The following is a 22,269-nucleotide window of genomic DNA, read 5'->3' as shown; positions in this document are numbered from 1 at the left end:
ATGTTGTGACCCTAGAGCAGAATTAACTTGGCATAATGTTGACTCTACTCCTAAAAGGCAAATGCCTTGAAGAAAAGTCTTGTTCCAAGAATCCCACACTCAGCTGCTAGATTAAGAGAATTAGCATAGAAAGATGCAAAGAATGTATTTTACTTTAATACAGCTAATTCCAGATACACACATGGGTGGATCTATGTCACAGAGCAGTGACATTCCATAGAAGATCTACCTCTTTATGGAACAACCTTTTTTCCCTCCTGCTTATTAAACTTCCAAACAAGCATCCAGCTTTGTTTTCTATTCCTACAAATGACATTCCCATTGTAGAATCACATTTTTGTAAGATATACACAAAGTGTGATTTTTAAAAGTAATTGTTAGATGAAGCAATTTATTATATGCAGGTTATGCAGATTTTAATTGTCTTTTTTTTCTTTAAGAAAATTCAATTTTGCCAAGATCCCTAGCAAACCTGCCACCTAGCGGCATGTGTATTTGTCTATACCTCCAGAGTTTGCCATCAACTGCAGATGCCATCTTCCTGGATTGCCTTTGAAGTTCTCATGTTTTAGTACTTCAAAGAGGTACCAAGACAATAGTTAGGGATGAAGAGAGTGGGCCTATTCCCCAATTCAGAAAATGTTAGACATATTTTATGAGTCTAAATTGCTTTCTATTTCATCATTTAAATCTTCTTCACCAAGGGATTAAAACTAGCTAGGCCCAGCTGGTGTGGTTCAGTGGCTGAGTCTCAACTTGCCCGGGTTGTGGGCTCAATCCCCAGTAGGGAGCATGCAGGAGGCAGCCAATTAATGATTCTCATCATGGATGTTTCTATCTCTCTCTCCCTCTCTCTTCCTCTCTGAAATCAATAAAAATACATTTTTTTAAAAAACTAGCTAGGACACAGTAGATTGTATTAATTATATAGTCTATTAATTAAAGATTGTACATAAAATAATTAGCAATGAAGTATCTATGTCAACTGGTTAGTATATACTTTTCTTATTGATGTTGCAAAATAAATAGCAAGGCCTTTCACAAAATTATTTCAAATATACTATCACCTTCCTTTCTTGTAACATCCTTAAGAGAGTTTTTACCATCATCAAATGACCCTCTGTTCTCTTGAATCCCATTGACAAGGGTTGCAAGTTCCTGGGTTAAATGTATATATTTAAAGAATCAATAGTTGTGAGTTCATTACTCAGGATAAATTTCTATATAAAAAGACCTGATAAAATTTTAAAGTTTTTAATAGCTTAAAAATAAGCAGTGACTGGTACCCAAACCAAAAAGAAAGGCAGCAACAGGTCTAATGAAAATGGTGCAGAGAGCCCATCAGACATTAAGCAAATACTTTGCTTCTGTTTGCTACTCTTTTTGTTTGGTTACCAGGGCAACCTGTTTTTGTGGGAGTAACTGGAATGTATAAGAATTAGCTGCAATTAGATGCTTACATCCTATTGGCCAGTATAATAGAGAGTAGTAATACCAAAAAGAAACAAAAGAGAAGAAGTGCACTGGTAAATGTGGACAAAGCTGCCATGCACTTTGAGACCCAAAGAAAAATTTTGTAAGCCTAATTATCTTTCACAGCTATTTCCAAATCTGCTCTTAATAAAAATGTCCATATCCTCTAGCCTGTGATTTCCCACCATGTTGACCTTCCAAACTACTCCTTAGCTGTAACACATGTATTACACTTGATTTTACTTCTGTCACTCTCTAATTGTTTTATATATATGTCTTATTCCTTTATGAGATTGTAAAATTCCTTCAGGACTTTTGAGGCAGTGTGGTAAAATGCAGAAAACTATGGAAATGGAATTAGATGTGACTGATTGTAATCTAGCTCTGAAAGTAATTAGTTGTACAGCATTTAGCCAACTCTCTTTAACCTCACTGAGCCCCAGTTCCCATGTTATCAGATTCATGCCCTTAAAAGGTGTTATAATTAGTGTTATTTATATCTATGTTAGAGTCTTACTATTTATTTCCTGAATTAAGTTTAACTGATCCAATACATTAAAATTCCATCTTAGAAAGCCCTAAATATATAGAAAATTAAGACAACTGTTTCTGTTCCAAATCTCAAAAGACACTATGACTTTGTTATAGACACTCAGGACTCTAAATTTAAATCCATGGTTGGGCAGGGTGAACGTGGCCTGCTTCTGAGATGAAAAAAGGAAGCAAGTTAGATGGCTGTAGTTACACTCACAAAGGAAAATAACAGCACAAGTACTTGCTCAAAGACTTGCCTAGCTGGACTCGTGAGAAGGCAAAGTAGCATTACTGTTGTTTCTCACCTAGATCCAGGAACTATGAATTACAGAGAAATTGTTTACTTCAAATAGGCTCAACGCTTTTTTAAAATACATTTTTATTGATTTCAGAGAGGTAGACAGAAATATCAATGATGAGAGAGAATCATCGATCGGCTGCCTCCTGCACGCCCCCTACTGGGAATCCAGACCACAATCTGGGCATGTGCGCCAACTGGGAATTGAACTGGGAGCTCCTGGTTCATAGCTGATGCTCAACCACTGAGCCACAGTGGCCAGGCATTAGGCTCACCACTTCTAAAAAAAATGACATATATTAAAGTTTAGACCAATCACTAGACATATCAAATTATTTCAAATCTGATTGTTTATAATCCAAAGATTTTCTAAATTCTTTTCCTCTCACCTTGATGACTCCAGATGCTTTAAGCCAGCCGTGGGCAAACTACGGCCCGCGGGCCGGATCCGGCTGTTCTATCCGGTTCTCTTGCTCTCCCCTCCGCTCCTTTACTTTGAATTTATATTAGTTCACAAAAACACTCCATCCATGCTTTTGTTCCGGCCCTCCGGTCCAGTTTAAGAACCCATTGTGGCCCTCGAATCAAAAAGTTTGCCCACCCCTGCTTTAAGCCCTTACTCAGCCAACTCTAGCAACTCAAGGAGGTTATCTATTCAGGCTTTATTTCAATACCTCCAGTGGCAAGAGACTCACTATACCCCAAAGCCATTCATCCTGTATTCAAGCAGCTCTAATTGTTAGACAATTCTTCCTTATATTAAAACCAACTCCCTCTTCCCTATTATTCTATTGGGCCCTGGCTAGAATTGTTCTCATGACATTGTTTGGAATTGTTTTCCTCTGAGTACACATCAATTTTCCAAGTCCTTCTTCAAGAGTTACCCAGAGCTAAACACAACCCTCTTTGCTGGCTGACTAATACTGTGTACAATAGGACTACCATCTCCATCATTAATTCAACAAGCATGGTTATGCACCTGTTTGGGGCTATATGCTGGTGATACTAAGATAAATTAGACAACATCGTTGATTTTAGGGATACTATAATCTATAGGAGGAGCCAAGAATATTAGCAAATACATTCAACAAAAGAGCTGAGGGCTAAGGTTAAGAGCATGTATTTTTCAATGCTACCTGGGAATGGGAAAGAGCCAGGAAAAGTCTCATAGAGGAGGTGTTACCAGGCAGTCAAAAAAAAAAAAAAAAAAAGCATTCTGGAAAGAAGCAATAGTAGAAGCAAATCTCTGACACATGACTCAGCAACTCAACATGATAAATTCAGGGAACTTCAAAAAGTTCTCAATAACTCAAATGTACAGTATGAGGCACGACAAGGCAGGAGCTTAGGTTAAAGAAGCAGGCAAGGGCCATATGGTGGAGGCTGTGTAGGCCATACTTGTAGACTAGTACTCTCCAAACTGGAATGCACATACCACAGGAGATGCACAAGATACTCCACTGGGGGAAAATATGAGAACTTCTATTTTGTTTTATCTTTACCCTAATAATTATGAAAATGTTAAACTTTACTAATATTTCATTTAAAGTGACACTGGCACCCTCAATAGGTTTGAATGTCAAACTGTCACATGTCATATACAGCAAGCAAAGCACCCTGAAGGAAAAATGGGATATCCACAATACAGAGGACTAGACAGTTGACCCATCATTCTGTCATTCATTTTGTTTTTATTTAACAAGGTGCATTTTTTGGTGCCTAGTTAAGTAAACATATGAATATTATCTACTTTTAAGTAAGTAAACCCTCCTAAAATAAACAAGTGACTGAAAAAAAGATCTCTTCAAAGAAACCCTAAACTGTAGATAATGCTAATAGGGTAAGCACAAGAGGAGCTAAGACAAAGGCAGAGCTGATCCTTCTGCTCCTTGCATACTCTCTCTTAGGTAAAAATAGCAACAATACATTCAAATCTGTTAAAATATATATCATTGACATATTTATATGTATATCATATATGACTATTTAAGTTATGGATTTAAATATAGAATATGAAGAGCTTACAAAATTTTACTAAATTAATAAAGATTGATAAGCTTTTTTGCAGGGTTTTTTACTTCGTAGTAATAACTTTAGTTTAAAATATTTGTTCTTTCTGCCTTAGAAAACAAGGTGAAAAGACCGGTATGGTGACTTTAGTAGATAATGCAGTAACCCGATCCTTTGTTGCAACACCTGTATCCCTACGCCTGAGGATTCTAAATCTACAAATAATTAAGCCAGAAGTACTCCGTGATTGAAGTCCAGCTGATGACAGAGAAAGAGAAAGAGAGAGAGAGAGAGAGAGAGAGAGAGAGAGAGAGAGGTGGATAAAATTGTTATTAAATGTTTCTGTTCTTGATATTTGTTAGACTCTGTCAATAATGAAATACATGAAAGTCAACTTTTTTTTTTTATCTTCCAAAGCTTTTATTTAAGGGCAATGTTCCTTGATAGATTTTATATCTTGTTGAAAGCAGCCACATCCATGGAATGCATATAGTCCTTCAGCATAACTGTTTCAAATGTATCATCTTTACACACTGTATTTGAAGTTTTTTAATCGTGTACACCCCTGGAACTAGTATGGAAGATCCCGGACCAAGCCATCTTCTTGACTGCTTCTGACACACTCCTCTAATTTTGCCACATCTCTCTCATCATCCCAAGGTTTTACATCTAATATCATGGGAGACTTGGCAACAAGTGCAAGTTTTTGGCTTTCTTTGACTCATACTGTGCAAAGCTTTCTTCTCTTTGCCTCTTGTCTGCTTTGCTTTCCTCCTCTTCATCCCATCCAAAGGAATCAATGTCATCATCGCCTTTACTGTCTGTAGCTCTACTTCCTGCGGTGTCTTCCATGTTGGCAGAGCCATACTTACCCAAAGCTTTCTTCACTCCCGGCAGGCTGGCTTTGTCCTTTTTGTAAGACTTGGTGTGACTATACCAGTGGAGGGTATAATACAAGTTGGCAGGTGGTGGGCTGGAGACTACTTCAAATATTGCCACATGTGTTTGTAATGGCATATACCCCTTGATATAGCTTTTGTCCACTAGGTAGTTGCTGAGCACCTGGAGGTCAGCAGGGTTTTTCAGGTCTTCACAACCGAGGGCATCACCTGATTCTGGAGCTGGGTAGCAGCAGAGGAAAAGAGGAGCAGAGGTGGGGGTCCCAAGCGCTAAGGGGAAAACGTTACATAATTCCTTATACAGCGGTGGATAGAGGTGGAGTTTCCCTCTTTCCTACCTGGCCAAAGGTTAAAGGTTGTATATTAATCTTCTCATTCCACAATGTAAAAATCAGGAACTCTGAATTAAATTAAATTATCAACATGCCTTTCTTTGTGCTTAGAAATCAACAAAACAACTTTTTGGTGACCCAATAAAGTAAAATATAATGGAGAATATACATTCTCATTAGTATTGCTATCTTTTATTTTGTATCCTCACCCAAGGATATGTTTTATTGATTTTTAGAGAGAGAGGAAGCGGGGAGAGAGAAAGAGAAAAATCGATGTGAGAAACATCAATTGATGTACATGCCCTGGCTGGGGATGAAACCCGCAACCTAGGTATGTGCCCTGACCAGGAATTGAGCCCACAGCTTTTCGGTGTAGAGGACAACACTCCAACCAACTGAACCACCCAGCCATGGCAGTACTGATATCTTTAAAACCACTCTGGTAAGGAACTACTGCATGTACATACAAACTTAACTAAAAGTGCGGGGAAAAGAAGAGGTCCTAAGATAAAGCGATTGTCAGTACTCTAGTAAAATCATTACCTACATCATTATAAGCAACTTTGTGTGTAAAAATGTTGAACCCAGATGAACATTTCATTGATGGTATTAAAGTTTATGAAAACAAAGACTTTAAAATATACTCCATATTTTTACAATACTTTTAAATCAACACTTAATAGGTAAAAACATCATCATGACAAGCTGAGGTATTACATAGAGATTTGTTATCTCATAGCAAAGAACTTAAAAATAACTTTCATACTTTAAAATGATTTAAAGTTGGAGAAACCAAGATGGCGGCATAGGTAAACACATAAACTGCTGCCTCGCACAACAATTTCAAAACTACAACTAAAAGACAGAACGGACACCATCCAGAACCACAGGAAAGCTGGCCGAGTGAAAATTCTACAACTAGAAGGAAAGAGGAAAGCTCACAGAGAATTGGAGGTACGGCAAAGGGGCTTTGTGCGTGCAGAGAGGAAGGGCGGCTGAGAGCCTGGCTGACTTTCTCTGGCGGAAGGGGGAAGGAAGCCTCCGACCGCACTGAACCCCAGTTCTGACTGCACTGAACCCCAGTTCCGGGCGAACCCCTGGGGACCCACGCTCTTACGGGGGGAGTCTGGACTCTCGGGCGGAGACTCGAGCTGGGAAAGGCAGAAGTCTGAAGGCGCACGCGGGCCAGTGCGCACAAAGGCTGCGGAGGTTGCCACAGGCTTTCCCTAGTGGAAGGGAGTCAGAGGATTCTGACTGCACTGAGCCCCAGTTCTGACTGCAGTGAACCCCAGTTCCAGGCGAGCCCCTGGGGACCCACGCTCTTGTGGGGGGAGTCTGGACTCTCGGGCAGAGACTCGGGAGCCGGGGAAGGCGTAGGACTGAAAGCGCACATGCGTGCAAGGGCAAGGCTGACAGGAAGCCAAAACTGAGACTCCACCCCATCCAAGCTGAGCACAGAGGCTATTGCAATTTGGCAAGTCTAATCCTATAAGGCTGTCTCCAGCACCGAACTTCTCCCAGCATAGACACAGCTGATCCTTACAGCCAACTGGCCCGGAGGTCAATTCTTCCCAGTGATACCAACAACAATCAAGACTTAACTACAACAAGGCTGTACACACAGTCCACAAAGGAGTGCACCAAGAGTGTCCACCTCAGGTTAACTGGGGAAGCAGACCCACTGGGCCATATTGGAAACCTAGCACAAATATCTACCTTACCAACTCAGGGAATCAGTGAAAATGCGGGGTCAAAGAATCAGATCACAAACGAAAGAAATGGAGGAAAACAAACGACTGGATATAGAATTCAAAACCACGGTTATAAGGCTTTTCAAGAATATCCTAGAAAAGGCTGATAAATATAACGAGACCCTCGAAGATATGAAAAAGGACCAACTAGAAATTAAACATACACTGACTGAAATAAAAAATATTATACAGAGACCCAGAAACAGAATAGAGGAACCCAAGAATCAAGTCAAAGAATTGAAATACAAAGAAGCAAAAAACACTCAACCGAAAAAGCAAAAAGCAAAAAAAAAAATCCAAAAAGTTGAAGATAATGTAAGAAGACTCTGGGACAACTTCAAGCGTACCAACATCAGAATTATGGGGATGCCAGAAGAAGAGAGAGAGCAAGATACTGAAAACCTATTTGAAGAAATAATGACCGAAAACTTCCCCCACCTGGTGAAAGAAATAGACTTACAAGTCCAGGAAGCCCACAGAACCCCAAACAAAAGGAATCCAAAGAGGACCACACCAAGACACATCATAATTAAAATGCCAAGAGCAAAAGACAAAGAGAGAATATTAAAAGCAGCAAGAGAAAAACAGTTAATTACCTACAAGGGAGCACCCATACGACTGTCAGCTGACTTCTCAACAGAAACTATGCAGGCCAGACGGGAGTGGCAAGAAATTTTCAAGGTGATGAATAGCAAGAACCTACAACCAAGATTACTCTACCCAGCAAAGCTATCATTCAGAATTGAAGGGCAGATAAAGAGCTTCACAGATAAGAAAAAGCTGAAGGAGTTCATCACCACCAAACCAGTATTATATGAAATGCTGAAAGGTATTCTTAAAGAAGAGGAAGAAGAAAAAAGTAAAGATAAAAATTATGAACAACAAATACATATCTATCAACAAGCGAACCTAAAAATCAAGTGAATTAAAAACCTGAGGGACAGAATAATCTGGTGAATATATTAGAATCAGGGGCATAGAAAGGGAGTGGACTGATAATTCTCAGGGGGAAAGGGGCATGGGGGGTTCATGAAGAGAATGGACAAAAATCATACACCTATGGATGAGGACAGTGGGGGGGAGGTAAGGGCAGAAGGTGGGGTGGGAAATGGGTGGAGGGGAGCTATGGGGGGGAAAAGGAGAAATAATTGTAATAATCTGAATAAAGATTTATTTTAAAAAAAAAATAAAAATAAATAAAATAAAATGATTTACATATTTTTCTTTTATAAAGACAAATGTCCAAATTTTGTTTACCTATTTTCTTGATGAGAATGAATTATCATTAGCATACTACCTAACAGGATTTTTAAAAAAATTAATGAACACCAAAGTCCAAGCAAATTATTTTATGGATACTGACAAACTGATCTAAAGTTTTTACGGAAAACGAAACGACAGAGAATACCAATATTGAAAAAGAATAACAAAGTTGGAGAACTGATGATACCTGACTTCAAGACTTACTATAAAGCTACAGTAATCAAGACAGTGTAGTATGGGCAAAAGAATAAACAAGTAGGTCAATGAACAGAATAGAGGACCCAGTATGAGACCCCAATAAATATAGTCAACTGATCTGTAAAGGAGCAAAGACAACACAATGAAATAAAGAGAGTCTTTTCTACGAATGGTGCTAGAACTGGACTTCTACATGCAAAAAAAATTAATCTAGACACAATATTTTCACAAAAATTAACTCAAAATAGATTATAGACCTAAATGTAAAATGCAAAACTATAAAACTCCTAGTAATACCTCCTGGTGATGTCTTTTTAGAAAAAATAAAATAATTGATGAAAATCAAATAATTGATAAATTGAACTTTATTAAAGTTTAAACCTTCTGCTTTGCAAAAGATAATATCAAGGGAATTAGAAGACAAGTCACAGACTGGAGAAAATACTTGCAAAAGATACCATCTGGTAAAGGCTGCTATCCAAAACATGCAAAAAATATTTAAAGCTCAACAAGAAGAAAACAACTTGATTGAGAAATGGGCAAAAGATCTGAACACACACCTCAGCAAAGAAGACATACACAATGCAAATAAGCATTTGAAAAGTTGCTCCACATGGTGCACCTGAAATGCCTCACTCAGGTGACCGAGTAGGGTGAGAGACTGGGTCCCACAAGACATCTACTACATAAAGTCACTCTAGCAAGATTGAGAGACATAGCACCTCTGACTAATACATAGAAACACAGAGAATCAGCCAAAATGAGGAGACAAAGAACAAAACTCCAGAAAAAGAACTAAATAGGCAATCTACAGATGCAGAGTTCAAAACACTTCTTATAAAGATGCTCAACAAATTTAGGGGAAGAATAGATCAATTCAGGGAGAACTCCAAAGAAGAGATAGCAAACATTAAAAAATGGAGATAGAAAACATAAAAGGGAACAATAAAAATGAGAAATAAAATAACTGAAATGAAGATACCCCAGAAGGAATCAACAGTAGATTAGATGAAGGAGAAGATGAAATCTTCCACATCCAGTGGAAGAAAAGAAGAATACGAAAAGAAAAAGAAAAAACAATCCAAAAAAAATAAGGATAGTTTAAGAGGCCTCTGGGACAACATCAAGCATAAGCATACCAACATTCACATCATGGGGGTGGTGGAAGAAAAGAGAGAGCAAGGAATTGAAAACTATTTGAAAAATATATATAATGACAGAAAAGTTCCATAACTTGGTGAAGGAAGTAGACACACAAGTCCAAGAAGGTCCCCAACAAGATGAACCCAAAGAGTCCTACACCAAGGCACATCATAATTAAAATGCCAAAGGTTATAGATAAAGAAAGAATCTTAAAAGCAGCAAGAGAAAAGCAGTTAGTTACCTACATGGGAGCACCATAAGATTGTCAGCTTATTTCTCAACAGAAACTATGCAGACCAGAAAAGATTGGCATGTAATCTTCAAAGTGATGAAAAGCAAGGACTTACAACCATGATTACTCTATCTAGCAAACTTATCGTTTAGAATTGAAGAACATATAGAGCTTCCCAGGCAAGAAAAAGCTGAAGGAATTTATCACCACCAAACCAGTATCATTAAAAAAAATTAAAGGGTTTCTTTATGAAGAAGAAAAAAATAAGATTAAAGTATGAATAATGGCAATAAACACATATCTAGCAACAATTATTTTCAATCCAAATGGATTATCTGCTCCAATCAAAAGATACAGGATGGCTAAACAGGTAAGAAAACAAGACCCAAACATATGCTCCTCTTGGCTCTCAGATACCCATCATTGAGTTGATTGATTCATGGCACCCTATCATCATCAGTATCTGAATGGCCACTATTGTATTTATACTTTTTGTTGTTGTTACTCTCTTTTACAATATATATTTCCAATCCCATTTCTTCTTATGGCTTCCCACACAATATTGGAACTGCACTGAAAATAAAAAAAGAACTGAGGGCTCTACAATGTTAATTTTCCCATATATGAAAATGGCATATCTTTCCATTTATTCAGATATTCATTTATTTATTTAATATATTTCTTTAGTGCTTATCATGTTTCAGACTCTTCTCTAAAAGCTGTGATCACATTAGACAAATTTTTGGGGTCTTTTAAAAAATTTTTAAGATTTTTCTGTATTATCCACATTTTGTTAGATCATTTTCTATATGCTTCAAGTTTTGTTGCTATAATAAAAGGCATAAGATTTTCTATTTTGTATATAGATTGATGTAGATATAGATGATATAGATATAGATGATACAGATAGATATAGATATAGATATAGATATATAGATATATTGTTTGTTATTCCTCACCAATGAGGATTTTTTTCATTGATTTTTTTTTTTTTTTTTTTTTTTTTTTTTTAGAGAGAGCAGAAAGGAGGGAAGGGGAGAGAGAGAAACATCGATGTGAGAGAAACACATTGAGTGCTTGCCTTCCGCACCTGCCCTGACTGGGGCCAATGAATGAACTCATAACCCAGGTATGTGCCCTTAACTGGAAATTGAACCCGAGACCCTTTGGTCTGTGGGTTGACACTCAACCACTCAGCCACACCAACCATTATATTTTTAATTGATTAGTGCAAATATAGAACTCTGTTGATTTTTTTTTCCTTTTTGCCATTGTAACTTGTATTCTTTTATTAGTTTTAACAGTTTGTTCGTTGTCTTAAGTTTTCTGTCTCTTCCCTTCCAGTCCTTACATTTTTTATGTCTTTCTTGCCTTACTGAATTGGCCAGAGATAATTACTTCTGCAAGAATTCTAGAACTACCCTCTCAATAATTTAAACTGATAATGAAACCACCAATCTACACTTTGCAAACTAGCTTTTCTTCTTCTTCACCTCTTCCCCCTCTCCTTCTCCTTCTTCTCCTCCTCTTTTTTTTTTTTTTTTCCGTCTTCTTTGGAAAAAAAAAAAAAGGTCTATTGTATCTTTAGAATCTCTCATTCTCCCCAATATCATTTTTAAAAATCTTAGTTCAAATATTTTCAGGATTTTCTAAATGAGATTGTGTGCAAATTCCCTGAGGCCGTTTTGTTTGCTAAATGCCATGTTTCAAGTTGTCTTATAGAGAAATTCAGGTTAAGTCCTACAGATGCTAGACAAAGGTAATCAAGGAAATTTTATATGAACTTGAAGACTTTATCTAATAACAGCTGTAAATGAAGGTTAAGTATATTTATTTAATTTCTAGTATAGATTTATTACCATCACACTATCATCTTCAGAATTGGCCTCTTAAATAATAAAGAATGGGAAGAATAGAATGCATTATAAAGGCTTTGGAGGTAACAACAGATGTTAATAAGATGCCAAATAATATGCCCTAACCCAGTAGTCGGCAAACTCATTAGTCAACAGAGCGGCAAATTGCGGCTCATGAGCCGCGGTTTGCCGACCACTGCCCTAACCGGTTTGGCTCAGTGGATAGAGCGTTGGCCTGTGGACTCAAGGGTCCCAGGTTCGATTCCGGTCAGGGGCATGTACCTTGGTTGCGGGCACATACCCAGTAGGGAGTGTGCAGGAGGCAGCTGATTGATGTTTCTCTCTCATCAATGTTTCTAACTCTATCCCTCTCCCTTCCTCTCTGTAAAAAATCAAAAAAATATAAAAAAGATGCCAAATAATATAAAAGAATGAAGAATTCTGAAGTTCAAGTTTATTTAGTATGTCATGGTTACTTAAGAGTAAAATCAGGACTTAATGTCTGATTTGTACCTGTTGTTTAAAGAGATACTTTAACTTCTATGTATGATCATTTTGTTACTTTTCAAAAGCACTAAATTCCTGTTCAATTGAAAACATTTCCCGAACAAACCAATTGGTCTTTTCATGGACATTCATACATTTGTTTATGAATCAATTATTGTTAATTACTTGTATGTGCTTCTTTTCATTATGTTAATTCTGTGTATCATTACACTTCTTGTTTTGTTTGGCTGTATTTTAGTGTCTAGTAGGCTTGTTATATTGATACCAAAACAAATATTTGGCACATGTTTGAAGTGGAATATAACTCAGAATGAATTTTAAATAGTTTCTTGTGAAGCCAGGAAAATTGTTGCAACACTAGACACACAAAAATACATTTACTCAGCTAATACATGTTAATATTCATTGCTTGGGTAAGAAAAATTTACTAAAAATATATATATTTATATATTTATATATAGGTAACAATTACAGAAAAGCTGCCACATTAATAGGAATCAATAAACTAATCAGTTTATTTCTCTCTACTTTTTGCCAAAGAGAATATTGAGAGAAAAATGACAAGAATGGAGAAGGGAAGTGAGAAATACATAGACAATACTTAAAATATATTCTCCAAGATCATATTTTATTTTTTAGGTTATAAAGTTTTACTCTTTTCTCCTTCACAGTTTTATTTCCTTACCATCCTCAACAGCCACTTCATACTCACTCAAGAATAATAGTAATTACATCAAAAAAATAGCAATTAATACTATCTTATTTACTGTTTTCATCCTGAAATGTATAAACTATTAGTTTAAGTTCTTTTTCTGCTGGATTGGATTTAATTAATAACTTGGATCATTCCATTTTTCTATAAAAACCACAATGTAACCCTGAGGATAAAAAGCGCTCATATTAAGAAAAGAAGAGAGCAATAGCCATACACTGAAAAGGGTAGTGCTGGTTAAAAGCACTAAAAGCAGAAATATTTCCAGTTCACTCTTCTTTAGCTTTTTCTAGAGGAACAAATCCAAACAGTGTTATGACTTATGTTTCTTTCTTTCACTTTACAGATGCTGAAAACTTTCATTTCAGGTTTCTATCTCCTAGAAGTGGGGTGAAAAAAAGCTGGTTATTATTCCTAAACCCATTGAAATTGCATTTGTGGCATCAAAATGGATTTTTTTTAGAGCAGGATGTTGGGTTGACAGTAAAGCAGCTGCTCTGCAACAAACGAAAGCAAAAATTAATAAGAGACCTTAGCAAAAGAAAGACTATTGGTTTTGCACACCCAGAGCAAATTGGCTGGATTTAGAAGAGCACACTTTGATCTTTTCCAGGCTAATTACTGCTCTGTGGTTTGACTGTTTTGTGCATTATTTGCCCTTCATACAAAACCGAAACTGCTATGGTACACAGCTGTAATACAAATGAAAATCTGACATTCAGTAAACAAAGCATGGCAAGGGTCATTCTTTCAGCACAATAAATGCATAATACAATTTTAGAATGCCTTTTGTATAAAAAAATGACACAATTTAAGGCAGTTTTGAACTCAGAGTAGGAAGTCAAGGCTGTTTGTAAAGGATAGAGAAATTACTCCCAACTCTGATCTATAAATATAGATTGAGAACAGTTTATTCCAACATTGTAGAAATGCTGAGGAATTTACATATTTACAGAAATAAATGTGTCCATTTTTAGAAGATGGTTTTTCATTTGTCTATGAGGTTAATTGGGAGCAGATTTCTTAAGCAGCTGTTTGAAGTAGCAATAATGGTGTTTATTCACCAATATGATTCTGTATTGGCTTCTGGGAAAGAATTCAGATTTTTTAATATGTAGACTTTATATTAAAGTATTTAATACTATATTTACTTTTCAGTAAATATAATGAATTCAATAATAATATTTTCAGCAAATACCAATTAAATCATTTTAGTTTATATTATTTATAGACCACCATAATTATTAAAGCATAAATCTCTTTCTGCATAAAAATATATATTTAGATTATAAATGGGTTATCCTTCTAGAGGGAATCCTTTTAAATAGTTTGTATTTAAACATGGTTTTGACAATCTCTCTAACAATTTGCACAATAAGTTATCATCGTATGACTAAAAACTGGAAAGCATTAATCTGATAATACTTGACCCAGTTTGTATTTAACCAGCTTAACCTTTAGAACTATACAATCTTTACCTAGTTTTTTTCAAACACACATTTATGCAACTTCAAATATACCTGCATAAAAGTCAAAAGACTTAGCAATTTTACTGTTTAATGCTGAAATATTTTAAATAGAGAGAAATACTTGATTAAATAAGCAATATATTAAAAACATTTCTTGCTAAGCTGGACAGAAAACATCATTCTTTTATGCTTTATTTCTATCTCAAACTTTTGAAAATAAATGGTTTAGATAATATGGATGCTATAACTCATTTAATTAACATTCTTTAAAAATGGAAGAAATATTTATAAAGGATTGATTGATAGCCAACTATCATAACCAAGGCAATACACCATGGATGTTAAAAACTGGAAATAATGAACTCTTTTATTCAATCATGTAAGAATACATTAGATGTTGAGCAAGTTTTCTCTTGGTCATTTTTTTAATTGCTATATGAATTACATAAATTTTATGACCTTCAATGCCTCCACATTTTGCTTTCAAAACTTAGCTGGATCCATCCTTCATATACACACAAAGCTGTGTTTCTAAACGCCTGTTTCTGTCCGGCTCATTTGCCTTTACCTAACGGAACAGCTCTCCTGAGGGCAGTGGTGGTGGTGTGGGGAAGAGGAGTAGTTACCTAGTCACAGAAAGAGACTTGAGAGTTCAGCACAATAGAATTTCACAACATGTTTAGAAGAGGCCCAGTGCTGCAGTGCTAAGCACCATGTAGAAAGGTAGGTAAATACATAGAGATAGATCCGTAGACCTCAGCCAAGTGGATCGAAGAATAACAGAGAATCTATAATGCCTTCAACTTCAGGAGCAATCAAACCCAACCTCTGCAAACTAATCAGCCTGCAAAACACTAATAGAGATAAGAGAATATTGATTGCTGGAGAGCTCACCTATATTTTATTTTCCCAATAAAAATAATCACAGAATGCTATTCTAAAATGTAAAGATGTTTCCCCCACAAAGTATAAAACAGACTAGTTCCTTTTTGCTAATATTCTGGGATTGTCTCAGAATGACTGAATACAGTAACTTTGTTTTCATTTTAGGGAGAAAAGTATTAAATAAAACTGAAAGCATTATTTGCAGTGCATTCTTTTCCTAAAGAATGTTAAGAGTCTTGGGGTTAATAATCCCTGCTCCCTTTAGTGTGACTCCGTTTAGTGTGCTTTGTTTTCTATGACCACTGGTTTTTTAATGTCCTTTCCATTTACTTTTGTCCTAAGTCATACCTTCAGATTTGGAAACTATCTCCAAAAAAATAAGAAAAACTTTTACTGTTTCCTTTTCAAAGTAAGTTTTCTTGTTAAACACCAAATTAAAGGCCCCCCTTCTAAGTTACCTTATCAAAAATTAAAAAGAAATACGTTCATTGAGATAGAACTTTTTAGAACAAAAGTTGAAATTCTGAAAATGAAAATTAGATTTTATTTAGTGGTAGAAGCTGCTTTCCATAATGTTTTCTTAATTATCCTGTAAAATAATAAAGAATTATTTTGTGTGCTGTACAATCAATTATAGCCTTGAAATTGAAAGACTTTTTGAATCTCCTCAAATGGTTAATGTTTCAAATTTGTGCTTTGGGAGTTATTATAATCACAAGTTCTGTTTTAAATTAAACAGTTAATTACAAGGAAGCCATTCATAAATAGCAATGCTCATAAACCAGAATGGAATAGTAGGGGCTCTGCATATGTCCCCTTTTCCCACAGGACTCTTGGAACAATTTTTTATCCCAGGAAAAAGCTGAAATTTGTCCAGTAGCAACTCAGAAATCTTTGCTGAATGTGCAAATTGACACCACTATCACCAGCACGTTTTGGTGTGAGAGATTGGCAGCACTTGTTATCTGCCTCTGGAAATACCCCCTACAGCAGAGTGTTCTCATAGGTCATTCTGAGACTATTACCAATATTACTCTGTTTCCTTCAGGCAAGAACCTAACTTCATCCAGACCAAGAAAGAAAAAAAATTCTCAATCTTTGAGTGAAATGTGAGTGCTTTCAGGAAATCTCATAAAAAAAATTTTTTTACTCAACATATAAGGCTTTTATCTGCTCCCCAAACCATTTTTCATCTCCTTAAGGTTGGAGGTTACAGAATACTTTTTAAAATGGATTTAACACTTGCTGATGAGGAGAGGATCCAACATGGCAGTGTAGGTAAACACCTAAACTGCTGCCTTGCACAACAATTTCAAAACTACAACTAAAAGACAAAATGTCTATCACCCAGAACCACAGGAAAGCTGGATGAGTGGAAATTCTACAACTAGAAGGAAAGAGAAAAGAGCATTGAGACGTGCACAAGCGCTGAAAAGCTGAGGTATGGAGGCGCGCGATCCGGGCTGGCGGCAGGCGTTGCTTTTTTCAACCCGAAGGGAGACAAGCCCCTGATTACTCTGAAATCCAGTTTCTGGGGAGACGCGGGGGACCCAAACTCCTACGGGGAGAAGCTGGACTGTCTGCCATTGGATCGGAAAGTGTGGGTGGCTTGCTTGCAGAGCTGGACGCAGGAATAATTATTTACTGCACTGGGGCGGGGGACATGGGGACGCGGTCGGAGACGCAGAGCAGGCTAACTGGCAGCCATCGCTGTTTGCCACGCCCTAGCCTAGTGACGCCCTGAGACCCCGCCCCGCACAACCTACAAACCCACCCAAGCTCCAAGCAGCGGCTTCAGCATATGAATGGCCTGCCCTATCGCAGCTTAACCTAGCAAACTTGCAGCCCGGGTCAGACAGCTCCAAAACCTCCAAACCCCAAGCAAAGAGGAGAAAACTGTAGTTCTCGCTGCAGCTCCTGCTGGGTGGCCTCAGACAGTAGCTGACTTGCACTTCCTTGGAGATCCAGAAGCCGGGGTACCTAGTGGTCAGTGTGAGACATCAGATTTCAACTCCTCACATCCATAAGTGACACATTCAAGAGGCAGACTCAGTGAGCACCAAAGCCCCACTGAAACAAGTCCTGCCCCATAAGCATGTCTCCAGCACAGCAGTTCTTCCATTATAGACACAGAGGGTCCTCACAGCCAATTGGCCTGGAGGTCAATTCCTCCCAGTGTACCAACAGCAATCAAGGCTTAACTACACCAAGACTTTGCACTCAGCCCACAAAGGGGTGTACCAAGAGCGTCCACCTCAGGTGATTGGGGAGGCTGAGCTATTGGCCCCTATAGGTCACCTACCACACAAAACCACTCCATCAACACAGTGAAGCAGCCAAAATGCGGAGACAACGAAACATGTCACGAATGAAAGAAATGGAGGAAAGCAAACTACTGGACGACATAGAGTTCAGAACCACATTTATAAGGTTACTCAAGAATCTTCTAAAAACCTCTGAGGAACTTAGTGAGACCTTTAAGGATCTTAATAAGAATGCCAAAAAAATGGAAAAGGACCAGTCAGAAATTAAGCATACACTGTCTAAAATAAAGAATATACAGAAACTCAACTGTAGATCAACGTATCCCAAGAATCAAACCAAAGATCTGAAATATGAGGAAACAAAAAACACCCAATCAGAAAAACAAAAAGAAAAAAGAATCCAAAAATATGAAGATAGTGTAAGGAGCCTCTGGGACAACTTCAAGTGTACCAACATCCAAATTTTTGGGGTGCCAGAAGAAGAGAGAGAACAAGATATTGAAAACCTATTAAAAGAAATAATGACAGAAAACTTTCCCTACCTGGTGAAAGAAATAGACTTACAAGTTCAGGAAGCACACAGAACCCCATACAAGAGGAATCCAAAGAGGACCACACCAAGACACATCATAATTAAAATGCCAAGGGCAAAAGAAAAAGAGAGAATCTTGAAATCAGCAAGAGAAAAATGGTTAGTTACCTGCAAGGGAGTACCCATACAACTGTCAGCTGATTTCTCGGCAGAAACTATGCAGGCCAGAAGGAAGTGGCAAGAAATATTCAAAGTGATGAACAGCAAGAACCTACAACTAAGATTACTCTACCCGGCAAAGCTATCATTCAGAGTTGAAGGTCAGATAAAGAGCTTCACAGACAAGAAAAAGCTAAAGGAGTTCATCACCACCAAACCAGGATTACATAAAATGCTGAAGGGTATTCTTTAAGGAGAGGAAGAAGAAGAAAAAGGTAAAGATAAAAATTAAGAACAACAAAATGACATCAAATACATACCTACCAACAAGTGAATCTAAAAATCAAGTGAATAAAAAATCTGAAGAACAGAATGGACTGGTGAATATAATAAAATCAGGGACATAGAAAGGGAGTGGACTGACAATTCTCAGGGGGAAGGGGGTGTGAGGGGTGCGGGAAGAGATTGGACAAAAATCTTACACCTATGGATGAAGACATTGGCGGGGGGTAAGGGCATGAGGTGGGGTGGGGAATCAGGTGGAGGGGAGCTATGGGGGGAAATAAAGAGGAACACCTGTAATAATCTGAACAATAAAGATTTATTAAAAAATAAAAATTAAAAAAATAAAGATCTTGAAAAAAAAAACAACACTTGCTGATGAGTAAGAAAATTAAAGGCATAAGTGGCCAAGACTGGATTGCAGGGCCACTACCAAAGACTTCACACAACCACTGTTCCAATGCCTGCTTTTCAATTCTCTGCATTCAAATGCTTACAAATAAGATTTGACATTTTCAGAATTCAGCTAGAGCCAGAACAGAAGATGGCACATTCTGAGCATTCCATCATCGAGCGAGGGCTAGATATAGAGCTGATGGCCCTCTCACCTTACGAAAGTTATTTCACATTTCTCTTCCCCATACATAAAGTAAGGATCAAAATTAGCTTTGTGGGAGAAAGCCTGAAAAATGTGAATTAATAATATTATCTTTAAATGATTTGAAGTCAGATACAATTTGAGTTAAAAAAAATAATACCTTGAACACATTTTGATCTGACATCAAAGCAATGGGAATGTAATCGGCTGCTTTTTCACCTGAACAAATCCAGTAGCAATCATGCTTATTAAATACTTGCACATGGTTTTGTGATAAAAGTTGTACTGTCATCCAGGAGCTAATTATCTCAAATGAGAGACTATAGATAAAAGTACTTCATAACGTGTAAAGTATAAAGTACTACACTTGCAATAACAATAGTAATAGATACTAATGCTTACCCTGTACCAGACAGTATGTTTTCTACAAGGGCTTATTTAAACTTTCCAGCAACCTTGAGAGATAGATGGTATTTTCACCATTTATAAGTGATAAACCTGAGATTGAGAGATACTAAAACACTTGCATGTTCCACACAGCAAAAAGGAGAAACCAGGAAAAAGAAACCAAGGTCTGTCTAACTTCCAAGGGATTGTGATGGCAATAATGTTGACCTTTTCCCCAAATTAGAATACTAGAGGCCTGGTGCACAAAATTTGTGCACAGCGGGGGCGTCCCTCAGCCCGGCCTACACCCAGGACCCCTCAGGGGATGTCCAACTGCTAGTTTAAACTGGCAGGCAGACATCCCTCTCACAATCCAGGACTGCTGGCTTCTAATCACTCGTCTGCCTGCCTGATGGCCCCTAACCACTCTGCCTGCCTGCTCATCACCCCTAACCCCTCTACTTGCCTGCCTGATCGCCCCTAACTGCTTCTGCCTTGGTCTCTGCCATGGCAGCTTTGTCCAGAAGGACATCCAGAATGATGTCCTGAAGGTCATTTGGCTGTCCAGTCTAATTAGCATATTACGCTTTTATTATTATAGATGGTGGTTTTGTCATGAATGACAATTTTTTAAAATTTATTGGGATTACATTAATAAAATTATATAGGTTTAAGGTATATAATTCTATAGTACATCATCTGTATTGTATTGCATTGTATTGTATTGTATTGTATTGTATTGTATTGTATTGTATGTTCACCATCCTAAGTCATGTCTCTTTGCATCACCACTTATTTCCCCTTTACTCTATCCTGCCTCCCTCCACCCCCATTTTCCTCTGGTAATGAATATACTGTTGTCTATCTAAGTGTTTTTTTGTGGGTGTTTTGTTTTGTTTTGTTTTGCTTAATCCCTTCACCTTTTTCACTGTAGCAAGTGATACATTCATAAAACATTTGCACATAAATAGTTTTTCTCTTTTAAAAATATTTTTCTCTTCACATTGCTTTTTTAAAAATATCTTTATTGTTGAGAGTATTACAGATGTTCTCCTCTCTTTTTCCCCCCATTGCTCCCTTCTATTTGGTTCCCACCCTGCCCCACACCTTCACCATCTTATTGTCTGTGTCCATAGTTAATGCATATATACATGTTAAGATCTTTGGTTAATCTCTTTCTGCCTCCTCCATCCACCTTCCTTCTGAGATTCATCAGTCTGTTCCGTGTTTCCATGCCTCTAATTCTATTTTATTCACTAGTTTATTTTGTTCATTAGATTCCTTGTTCATTTATTTTTCTTTTTAGATTCAGTTGTTGATAGATATGTATTTATTGCCATTTTATTTTCCTTCTTCTTCTCCTCCTCCTCCTCCTCCTCCTCCTCCTCCTCCTCCTCCTCCTCTTCCTCCTCTTCCTCCTCCTCCTCCTCCTCCTCCTCCTCCTCCTCCTCCTCCTCCTCCTCCTCCTCCTCTCCTCTTCCTCTTCCTTCTCCTTCTTCCTCTTCTTAAAGACTACTCTTCAACATTTCATGTAATACTGGTTTGGTGGTGATGAACTCCTTTAGCTTTTTCTTGTCTGTGAAGCTCTTTATCTGACCTTCAATTCTAAATGAGAACTTTGCACCCTAGCCAGTTTGGCTCAGTGGATGGAGTGTCAGACTGCGGACAGAGAGGTCCTGGGTTTGATTCCGGTCAAGGGAACATGCCTAGGTTGCAGCCTCCATCCCAGTGGGGGGCTGCAGGAGGCAGCCAGTTCTCTTTCCTCATTTACGTTTTTTCTCTCTCTCTCTCCCTGTCCCTTACTCTCTAAAATCAATAAAAAAGTATTTTTTTTTTAATAAATGAGAGCTTTGCTGGGTAGAATAATCTTGGTTGTAGGTCCTTGCTATTCATCACTTTGAGTGTTTCTTGCCACTCCCTTCTGGCCTGGAAAGTTTCAGTTGAGAATTCAGCTGACAGTCAAATTGTATGGGCACTCCCTTACAGGTAACTAACTGCTTTTCTCTTGATGCTTCTAAGATTCTCTCTTTGTCTTTTGACCCTGAGCATTTTAATTATGATGTATAGGTGTGGGCCTCTTTGACTTCATCTTGTTTAGAATTCTGTGCTTCTTGGACTAATGTGTCTTTTTCCTTTACCCAGATAGGGTAAAGTTTTCAGTCATTGTTTCTTCAAATAGGTTCTTGATACCGTGTTCTCTGTCTTCTCTTTCTGATCCCTCTATGATGCGGATGTTGTTACGCTTCATGTTATCCCAAAGGTTCCTTAAACTAGCTTTATTTCTTGTAATTCCTTTTTCTATTTGCTGCTCTGATTGGGCATTTTCTTCTACCTGGTTTCTAAATTGCTGATTTAATCCTCTGCTTTATTTAACCTTATGCTTATCCTTCCAGTGTGTTCCTCATTTCAGATATTGTATACTAATTGGTTCTTTTATATGGTTTCTTTTTTACGTTTACCATCTCTTTGGTTAAGTTCTCATTGA

The 22,269-nt window shown here is 37.4% G+C and overlaps 1 pseudogene across 1 annotated transcript; it reads right to left on the bottom strand.

Moving 5' to 3' along the window:
• Positions 1–4,812: 4,812 nt before the first annotated feature.
• LOC308240291 (elongation factor 1-beta-like) lies at positions 4,813–22,032 on the bottom strand (annotated as a pseudogene). The gene is made up of 2 exons: positions 21,975–22,032; positions 4,813–5,484 (listed from the first exon to the last, which is right to left on the bottom strand). The product of its transcript is annotated as an elongation factor 1-beta-like (transcript).
• Between the last annotated feature and the right edge of the window lie 237 nt (positions 22,033–22,269).

The sequence above is a fragment of the Plecotus auritus genome (assembly GCF_963455305.1).
Source record: "Plecotus auritus genome assembly, chromosome: 1".
NCBI classification, from domain to species: Eukaryota; Metazoa; Chordata; class Mammalia; order Chiroptera; family Vespertilionidae; genus Plecotus; species Plecotus auritus.
Note: the sequence above shows the minus strand (reverse complement) of the source record. Positions and strands in the feature narration are given on the sequence as shown.